The following is a 10424-nucleotide window of genomic DNA, read 5'->3' as shown; positions in this document are numbered from 1 at the left end:
ATCAAAGCTCTGTAACCTTAAGCTTATCCTTCCCCTTGGTTTTTATGCCAGAATACTTGGCTCCAAATTTACAGTCTGGTCAGAGCCAGGAAATTATTTACTGTTTATGTTTCTTTTCTGTTATGTTTTACTTTTAAATGTCTTACTATATATGTGTTTCTTTTGTGTGTGTGTCAGGGGGGTTGCAGAGGGCATAGTCCATACATAAATCTTAAATAATTTATTTAGACTGGCTATTTTCCTTAGAAAACCCCACCAGGGGTAGTAAAACAACCCATTGTCAGCTTCTTCCTTCCTATAATCTTTGAGATAAATTTTATTTTCTACTAGTTAGGAATTATGGAATTGCTAATTTTATCCTCAAACAGAAGAAAAAAATTTACCATCTCTCAATAAAGACAAAAAAAAATATTTATACACAATCAAAGACTGTGTAGACAGATCAGATACAAAATCACAAAAGAAAACAAGCTTTCAAATAATGGCAATGGCTGAAAATTTAACAAAGATTTGAATGTATGTAATCCATGTAAAAGATTTATGTTTTTAAGAATATATTATCTTTGATTTTCATTGGTTATTCTTTGTTGTGCCTAGATTAAACTTTTTTTGTATTATATTGCTTGTGGTTCCTAGATTTCTTAAATCTGTTGCTTGATTTCTTTCATTATTTTTCAAAGTTCTCAGCAATTATCAGTCCGAATATTATTTCTGGTCCATTCACTCTCTTATCTCTTCAATCCTTCTGGACTTGCATAATATGGATGTTACCTCTTCTCACAATATCCTCTATATCTTTAGCATCCTTATTTTTCTCTGTTTATTCTAGATATTTTCTTCTGAACTTTCTTCCGATTTTCTATTTCTCTCTTCATCTACATCTAATGTACAAACACATTTATTAGAGTCTTAATCTTTATTTTTGTGTTGCTTATTGTATTGTATCATATGGTTCCCAGTTTTATTCTTAATTTGTCAATCTTGTCTTTGCTCCTTGAACATAGTAAGCATATTTACTTTAAAGTCTGTGTCTGATAACTATAATATCTATACCCTTTGTCGGCCTTTTCCTGTTATCTGTTGTTTCTGCTAGATTTTGTTCATAAAGTTTTATCACTTTGTGTGCTTTTTATTTTGTGCTACACACTATAGTTACAGAACTGTTCCTAGAACTAATTTGTAGCCAAGGATGTTGTCTCCTTTCTCCAAAGAGGTTTAATGCATCCATGTATCAGGCCACCGAAGGCATGAGCAATTTGAGATAACCTCAATCCAATTTCAGGGACTGAGATAATTTTAAATTAAGCTGAACTCTCAAAGGGTTTCTGTCTACTTTAGGTTTACCCTTATATTTTGAGTATGAACCTTCAAAAACACCCTAATTGAGGCAGCTTCGCCAGTAGTACCTCAAACAACTTGGCAAGTCCTTGACCTTATTTTCCATGAAGCTATCAAAGTCTCATCACAAAGAAAACATACACTTTTCCTTTTTTTTTTTTTGGTATCTATATAACATGATGGATATTAACTAAACTTATTTTAGTAATCATTTCACCATATATGTAGGTCAAGTCATTATGCTGCGCACCCTAAACTTATACAGAGTTGTATGTCAATTCTGTCTCAACAAAACTGGGAAAATCAATGAACAAAAAAATTCCAATCAACCTCTTGGGCTGTCAACATCACCTCCAGATTTGGCAAGTGCCCCCAAAGGAAAAATGGCCCCAAGTTCTGGGCTCATCTCCCTATGCCTCTATTGCCTCTATATCCTCGACAATAATGCTGTTATATCATGTTAGCTGTCTCATGTTGTCAAACAGATTTTTAAAAATTTTGTCCAGTATTTCTGTCCTTAGTAGAAAGTTTATTTTAATAACCTAGTCTGCCATTGTTGGAAACACAATTCACTAGGATTTTTGTTTATTCATGGATCATGTTAGTCATTTCTGCAGCCGAACATCAGCCATCAGGCTCACCTTGAAATTGATGGCTTTTCCCGTGTCAATGCAACTAAAGTGATAACAGGATTCTGAAGGTGCACTAATTTCAACATAATTGGTTTATGCCTATCTTCAGCCCACCTTGTTTCAGATAGAGTCCCTACATTTCATTTCCATTGGCTTTACTTAATAAAACCACTGACTACTGCCACAGAAAATGCTTTTAAAGGCAGAATGATGTAATAGGAAAAACACTAGAATTAAAGTTAGAATACTCAGATTTGACGCCATTTTAACCATAGTGTTTACTGCCTTTGTTCCAGTTTCTCTAACTGTGCACCAAGTCCCCTGTGAGCATGCAGACTACAAAGGTAAGTGAAATTCAGTCTTTGGCTTCTACTTAGTTTGTGTAAGCCTTAACATGTTTGTCTATTAGGAATTACATCTATCTCACAAGGTTGTTATAAGGGTTAACTGAAGTTATAGCATTTAGTTCACAACCACTGACACATAAGAGGTACTAAATTACTATTTGTTAAGTGATTTCAATTTAGACACAGTTATTTTTGGCAACAGATTTGTTTCTAAAAGTTATTGTAAACTAGAGGCCCGGTGCACGACATTTGTGCATTGGGCGGGTGGGGTCCCCTCAGCCCAACATGTGCCCTCTCGCAGTCCAGGACCCTTTGGGGGATGTCAGCCTGCCGTGTAAGCGGGAGAGGCTCCCACCACCGCTGCTGCGCTCGCCAGCCATAAGCCTAGCTTCAGGCTGAGTGGTGCTCCCCCTGTGGAAGCGCACTGACCACCAGAGGGCAGCTCCTGCATTGAGCGTCTGCCCCCTGGTGGTCAGTGCACATCATAGTGACCGGTTGTTCCACCATTTGGTCAATTTGCATATTAGCCTTTTATTACATAGGATTAAATCATGCTTTATATGCACTAACGGAGCTAAGTTTTTTTGTTTGGTTGGTTGTTGTTTTTTAATTTATTGATTTTTTACAGAGAGGAAGGGAGAGGGAGGGTTAGAAATATTGATGCGAGAGAAACATTGATCAGCTGCCTCCTGCACATCCCCAGTGGGGGATGTGCCCACAACTAAGGTACAGGCCCTAGACTGGAATCGAACCTGGGACCCTTGAGTCCACAGGCTGATGCTCTATCCACTGAGCCAAATCAGTCAGGGCCAGAGTTAAGTTTTGAAAAAAAATTTATTAAAGATGTGGGGGAAATTCTCCTTCTACAGAATATTAAATCCATTTCATTTAATCTTATAATATTTATTTTTATAAAATTAATTTGATCAGAGTAAGTTATATCTGCAATAAAGACACAAGCACTTCCTATAATCAGACGGTCTTGGAAGCCACATCCGGTTGATGGCACCCCTTCGTGGGACTATAAATAGTGATATGGTTCCATGTGTCTCTAACAGCAAAGCAGTGACCTGGGCAGGCATGAATGATCTAAGTTAAATGTTGAGTATATCCCACAAGAATATCATATGAGGCCATGAGGTTATTAAGCTCTAGGAAAAGGGCCTTACAGTCAATTTCTCAAGGCCATAATCCCAGATATTAATTCAAACATGATTGTTTGGTTTTGCAGGGTGAAATGTTTTATTTTATGACATTATTACATTTCAGAAGATTTCATCATTTATTATGTTGACTGGAATTTTATTATTGTTTTAAGTAGCACTCTTTATGAGATCATTTTTGTCCCTTTAGAATCTAAATCTGGGTAATGACTTTAATGTTTTCAGTTTCCAGTTGTTTGTAGGTTTCATTTTTTGAATTTAAAAAAAAAAAAAAATACCCTTTGATTCTAATGGAAATGTAAACACCCTGAGTTCATTTTGATAATGTGCTCATTCTGAGTATAAATGATAATAAACAAATGTGAATTCATTACCATAAACACAGGAAGCCAACATTACCTTAGAAATTCTAGATAATCTTTTGGGGGTGGATGTAGACTTGAAACATTGTATAAACTCACTACCAAAAAAGTTCCAATAATATTTAGCTTCTTAGTAATGCAGGGACTTTTTTTTCTTTATTGATTTCAGAGAGGAAGGGAGAAGGAGAGAGAGATGGAAACATCAATGATGATAGAGAATCATTGATCAGCTGCCTCCTGCACGTCCCCCACTGGGGATCAAGCCTGCAACCCAGGCATGTGCCCTTGGCCAGAATCGAACCTGGGACCCTTCAGTCCGCAGGCTGACGCTCTATCTACTGAGCCTAGTCGGCCAGGGCAGGGATTTTTTTAGAACAAGGATTCTATATAAATGTTAATATAAAGGAGATATTTCCATGAAGCTGTACTTGAATGTGTCAATCACTTTTAAAATTCTTTAAAAGGGCAATATTTTATGATGCCCAGTTTTGCATATTTCTGTCATTTCATTTCAAAATTGGTTCAAAACTACTTTCTTCTTACTGTGGATCCTTGCAATTATGGTAACTCATTTCTAATAGGTTTCAAAAATTAACAGTGATTTATTGGTAGCACAGGACATGGAGTTGGACTGCCAGGGCCCAAGTCTCTGCTTTACCACTTAGTAGCTATATTGAGGCAAATAAACTGACTTTCCTTAAGACTCGATTTTGTCATCTGTAAAATGGGAATTATAGTAGTAGCACCTACCTCACAGAATTTAGTGAAGATTAAATGAGATCAACCATATAAAGTGATTTGCATAAGGGGGGGTACATATACTAAGTATTCCTTACATAGTAGCTATAGGTAGTATATCCTAAAACATATATTAAATACATAGTTCATGTCAGGAAGGAGCAATAAAAGTAAGGGTAGATAAGAGTTATATATTCAGCCATAATGCTCAATAGTTCTGAGGGTCACTTAGCAAATCCATTATATCATCCCTGCAGCCTCAGCTCTACCACTCAGCAGGAAAATAGGACATTCGTAAATAGACTTACATAGAAAAATGAGACAAGATTTTTTAAAAGGGTCAAATTTTCTCATCAATGTAATTTTATATGTGAAAACAGACCTGACCCTCATAGAACATAAAACAGAAATTGAGTTATACCTCTTCACATGTTTCCAACTGCTTCCATATTTAAGCATCTCTTAGGGATAAAAAAAAGACATCCTTAATATGATTATTTTTAAAACATTACACAATGCCAACATCAATAGCGACCAGAGACATTCCTAGTAAAACCAGGAAGAAAACAAAGGTGCCTTATTAGGCTACCATTATTCAAAATTGCTCTGAAAGTTCTGGACAATGTAATAAGACATGAAACAGACATGAGATAGCAACTGGAAGAGTAAATGTATTTATCACATTGTAGATTACCATGTTAGACAATATGAGAATGTACAGGGAAAACTAGAATTAACTAATTTTAGTGAAGTGCATGGATGCACTCCATATCCAAAAATCAGTAGGTTTTCTGCATATTTTATTGTATATACACACCTATACTAATAGTTATTATTTATTCTCCCACTCAGTTAAACTATCCTATCCCAGTGACTCATTGCCTTAATTATTTATGCAATTTATGTTAATTGAGTTAGGCTTTTATTTACTAGTATTTGCTTAAATGCCAAAACACTAATAAGAGTAGTCTAGGAGATTCTTGGTGGGCTTTAGGCTATGATATGTCCTCCTAGGGAATCTATTTCACCTTCTTCTGAGAGCTGAAAGAGAACCAGGCTGAGGTGAGGCTTTTGTTTATTCAACAAATACTCCCAGAGAGCCACGCCAGACACTGTGCTGACACTGGGAACACAATAACAACGTGGCCCCTGCCCTCCTGGAGCTTGCAGGCTAATGAGCAGAAATTTTAAAAATTAACCCAAGAGCCCTAACTGGTTTGGCTCAGTGGATAGAGCATTGGCCTGCAGACTGAAGGGTCCTGGGTTCGATTCGGTCAAGGACACATGCCCGGGGTTGTGGGCTTGATCCCCATTAGGGGCCGTGCAGGAGGCAGCCGATCAATGATTCTCTCTCATCATTGATGTTTCTATCTCTCTCTCTCCCTCTCCCTTCCTCTCTGAAATAAAAAATTAAAATTAAAAAATTAACCCAAGAAAACATTTATTAAGTGTAATTGGTGGTAAGGTCTGTGAAGAAATAACAGAAAAATAGAAAGTGGCAGGGGTGAGGGAGGAGGGGGAACGGGGGTTAAGCAAGTCTGTCCGAAGAAATTGCATTCATGCTCAGACCTGAAGAACCAGGAAGGAGCTGGCCATACAAAGGGGGGAGAAGGGGAGTAACAAATGGCAACGAGTTAGAAACAAAAATAAGTCAATGGCAAAGAGCTACAAACAAAAGGCCAGGGAGCTAAGGGAAGAATGGTGGGAGATGGCATTAGAAAGATAGACAAAATCCATATGAGGCTGTCTGTATAAGTCCAAATGCTGTCTGTTGTTATTAATAGAAGGACTAATTAAGAGGAGCTCAAACAGTAAGTTTATTGTCTAACAGACCAAGAGGCCAGTGGCATGCGGTTCCAAGAGTGGGTAGGTCAGCTGCTCAACTACATCGTCAAGGATGAAGCCTCTTCCCATGTTGCCCCCTGCCACCTCTTGGGAATCATATCTGCTTAGACTGGACCCTCCTGTGGTCCTTCGACCCCTGCTGTAACTAGTCAGGTGCTTCCTTTAACTGCACCCTTCGGACCCAAAGCTAGAGTCTTGTCAGCTAGTCATATAAGTCCCTTATATGGCAAGTCGCCCTTCACTGCTTTATTTTTCTGGATATCCCTCTCTGGACTATCAGATCCTGAAAGCTGTGTTTTATGACGCCTTCCCACCCTCGTCCATGTGACCTTCTGGGACTTCACTCTGAGCCTTCACTCTCCCTAAAAGTTACCATTCTCCCCCACTAACTTGCCTTTAAATTTCCTATGGTCTAAATATTATGTCATATTTGTTCAAACAGACCAGAGTCTCAGAGAACGTAAAACAGACATTCAGTTATACCTCTTCACAAGTTTCCAAATGCTGCCGTATTTAAGCATCTCTTATGGATTTAAAAAAAAAAGAGAGATCCTTAATATGATTGTGTATATAAACATTGTATTTTAGATAACATGTACATTTTAAATGTCTACTAAGTGCATATAATAATATATACACAAAATTTTATTTCCTGTTTATGTCCCAGATCAGATTTATTTAATATTGTTTGGGTACTCAGGCCTACACCTAGGGAAATTTCTATTTTCTTTTTTCTACCCACTACTTTTACCGCTTTCCCTTGCCTACACTTAATCTTCATTTCACGTCCTTTCTCCCCTACCGCTCCCCATCCCATTTTATAACCCTTACTCTTCATCTTCAAGTAAAAAAAAAGAAAGTGCAAATGGAATATTACGCTGCTGTAAAAAAGAAGGAATTCTTACCATTTGAAGCAGCATGGATGGCACTGGAGAGCATTATGCTAAGCGAAATAAGCCAGTCAGAGAAAGATAAATATCACATGATCTCACTCATTTGTGGAATATAATGAACAACATAGACTGATGAACAAAAATAGAACCAGAGTCACAGAAGCATCAAAAGACTATCCAACCTATGAGGGAAGGCGGGGAGTGAGGGGATAAGAGATCAACCAAAGGACTTGTATGCATGCATATGAGCATAACCAATGGACACAGATGGGGTGGGGGAGGGGGACAGTAAGGGCATGTGCTGGGGGGTGGAGGCAGCTGGGGAGAGGTCAATGGAGGAAAAAGGAGACTAATGTACTACTTTAAACAATAAAGAATTTAAATTAAAAAAAAGAAGTAAAAAAAGTGTAGAACGCAAAAGAAAAAACAAAAGCAAAGAACACAAAACTTTCTACTCTACTCTCCCTCTCTCTTCCCTTTCCTTCCCTCCCTTCCATTCTTTCTCATTATAGCACCAGAGTAGGTAACCACTCAGGACTTGGTCTCTGGGTTTGAAAGCAGGTTCAACCCCTTTCAAGTAGTGGCCTTGGACAAGTGACAGACCTTTTGAGCCTTCATTTACCCATGAGTAAAATGAAGGCAATCATAATCATATCAGCATCACAGATGAATAAATGCATGAGAAGTGTTTATATAGTGTCTGACACATAGTAACTGACTAATGGATGTCTGTTATTACTAATAGCATGTGAGAAAATTATCCTGTGACTAAGTACAGGATGTGGTCTCCTCTTGATTACATACACCACATGTACGTATCCAGTTATAAAGAGGGTTTTTTCCCACTCTGTTGCCCACTAAGAAAATTTAGTCATGTATTCAACAAATACCTATTAAGCACGTACTAGGTTTTCAGTAGGGGCGTGGCTAAATAAACTCCTGTATAAACACACTATAGAATATGGTGCTGCAACTAAAGAGATCTAAATATACTTATGTAGCCCTGACCGGTTTGGCTCAGTGGATAGAGCGTCGGCCTGTGGACTGAGAGGTCCCAGGTTCGATTCCGGTCAAGGGCATGTACCTTGGTTGCGGTCACATCCCCAGTTGGGGATGTGCAGGGGGCAGCTGATCAATGTTTCTCTCTCATCGATGTTTCTAACTCTCTATCCCTTTCCCTTCTTCTCTGTGAAAAATCAATAAAATATATTTTAAAAAATAAATAAATAAATAAATAAATATACTTATGTATTATCATGGCATGATCTCCAAAGATGGGAGATCTTTGGAATCTGGTGGGAGAAAAACGTTGAACAGTTTATCCAGAGTGACACCGACCCTATAAAATTGCATGCACACATGCATGCGCGCACACACACACACACACACACACAAACCCAGCATATTTTGTATGGACCAATATATGCCATATAAATGTCTAAAGGACGTTCTAAGCTGGCAGACACCAAACTGGGAAGGAAATTCAAGTGGGGAAATGCAGAGTGGTTTAAAGGAATATTAGCCTTATTTGTGATGTTCAAATTTTTACAGGGAGAAGGAATTCATAGAATATCTAAATAATTTTTTAAAATTAAAACAAGTAATGATGAGGCCTCTACCAGGTTTCCTGAAGTCAACTGCCACAGCCTCCGGAACTATTGACTTTGAGCAAGGATTCATTGATACATTTACAAAAGCCGACCCCCACACATAAGATCCACCTGGCTCCCAGACTTGTCACTGTCTCCTTCAATGCCTTGAAAAACAGGCAGAGGCATATTTAGATAGGCACACCAACATGAAGTTCTAACTGGACCTGGATAGGAACGCCCATGCAACCACACGCGCCTTCCAGGAGCCTCCCGGTCTGGGGCTGGTGCTGCGGTCGGTGACCAGCCGCTCAGCTGCCTGACTTCCTCCTGCCAGCCCTACCTCGCTTCAGTGGACAGCACCTTCCACTTTTTCACCAGCTTGAGCCTCAACAACATCCACCTGGAGGAAGCCACAAAAAGAAGCCCTGGGTGACAGTTTTCACTTCCAATATGTGGGACGCTGAAGACCTAAGTTCTAACCTTTTGGGGCTTGCTTTGTGGTCCTGGCAAATCAGATTACCGTATTTTTCCGTGTATAAGACGCCCCCATGTATAAGAGACCCCCTACTTTTCCAACCCACAATTAAGAAATCAATATTTTAAACATAAAACAGAACACATTTTTATTTAGTAATCACCGCAGGTAATGTTTATGTAAATAAACATTATGATATTATGATAATATCCAGTCCTATGATATTATGCAGCATATCACGTTACTCAGCTTCTGTTGCATACTGCTCTCTTCTTCATCACTATTAGTTCCAGACATATCAATTTCTCCAACTTCTCTTGTATCACTGCTGTCTTCTGAGTCACTGTCTATATACGTGAGATCAGCCTCATAAACTGGTGGCATTTTCTGAGCTAACTTTGTTCATGTTCTCATGGCCAACCCTTTTCTCCTCATGAAACTGAAGCACCATTTTGCCTTTCCTGTAAAATCAACAGTGTTCATTTCACTTGCAAACATTCTTGCCTGACATTGAATAAGCTTGGGTGACATACATAAGCCACTCTGGCACTACTCCGTAATCCAAGTCTTAAACCTCTGCTCCAAGTTTGCCCATTTTGCTGGTTTTCCTCTTAAGGCCTTCTTCTTTTTTGGCATCTTAAGGAGTTGTTCCTACTGTTTTCTCCATGTCTGGTCATACACTCAGTGGGAGGAGGTCCACATTGTCTCTCTGCAGCTCTATTTCCATGCTCTTTTGCATAGCTGATTACGTTCAGTTTGAATTTTATAGAGTAAGGCAATCGCTTACCAGTACTTATCTTATGCTCCGGTCCCTGTTGCATCTGCGCACTCTCCACTTCCACCTCCAATTAGGGCATCAGCTGACATCAGTAACAATAAGACTCGTGATTGGAGGAAGCCTGTTAGACAAGATATGGGCAGCTAAGCACCCACACGGCTCGCTCCTCAGCTGACTTCCATGTATAAAACTAAATTCTTACGGGTGTCCATAATTAAGACATAATAGCTATCAGCAGAGCATACAGGTGTAAACTGCATA

The sequence above is a fragment of the Myotis myotis genome, unplaced genomic scaffold (genome assembly GCF_014108235.1).
Source record: "Myotis myotis isolate mMyoMyo1 unplaced genomic scaffold, mMyoMyo1.p scaffold_m19_p_3, whole genome shotgun sequence".
NCBI classification, from domain to species: Eukaryota; Metazoa; Chordata; class Mammalia; order Chiroptera; family Vespertilionidae; genus Myotis; species Myotis myotis.
The sequence above is the reverse complement of the archived record's forward strand: the minus strand, read 5'-3'. Positions refer to the sequence as shown.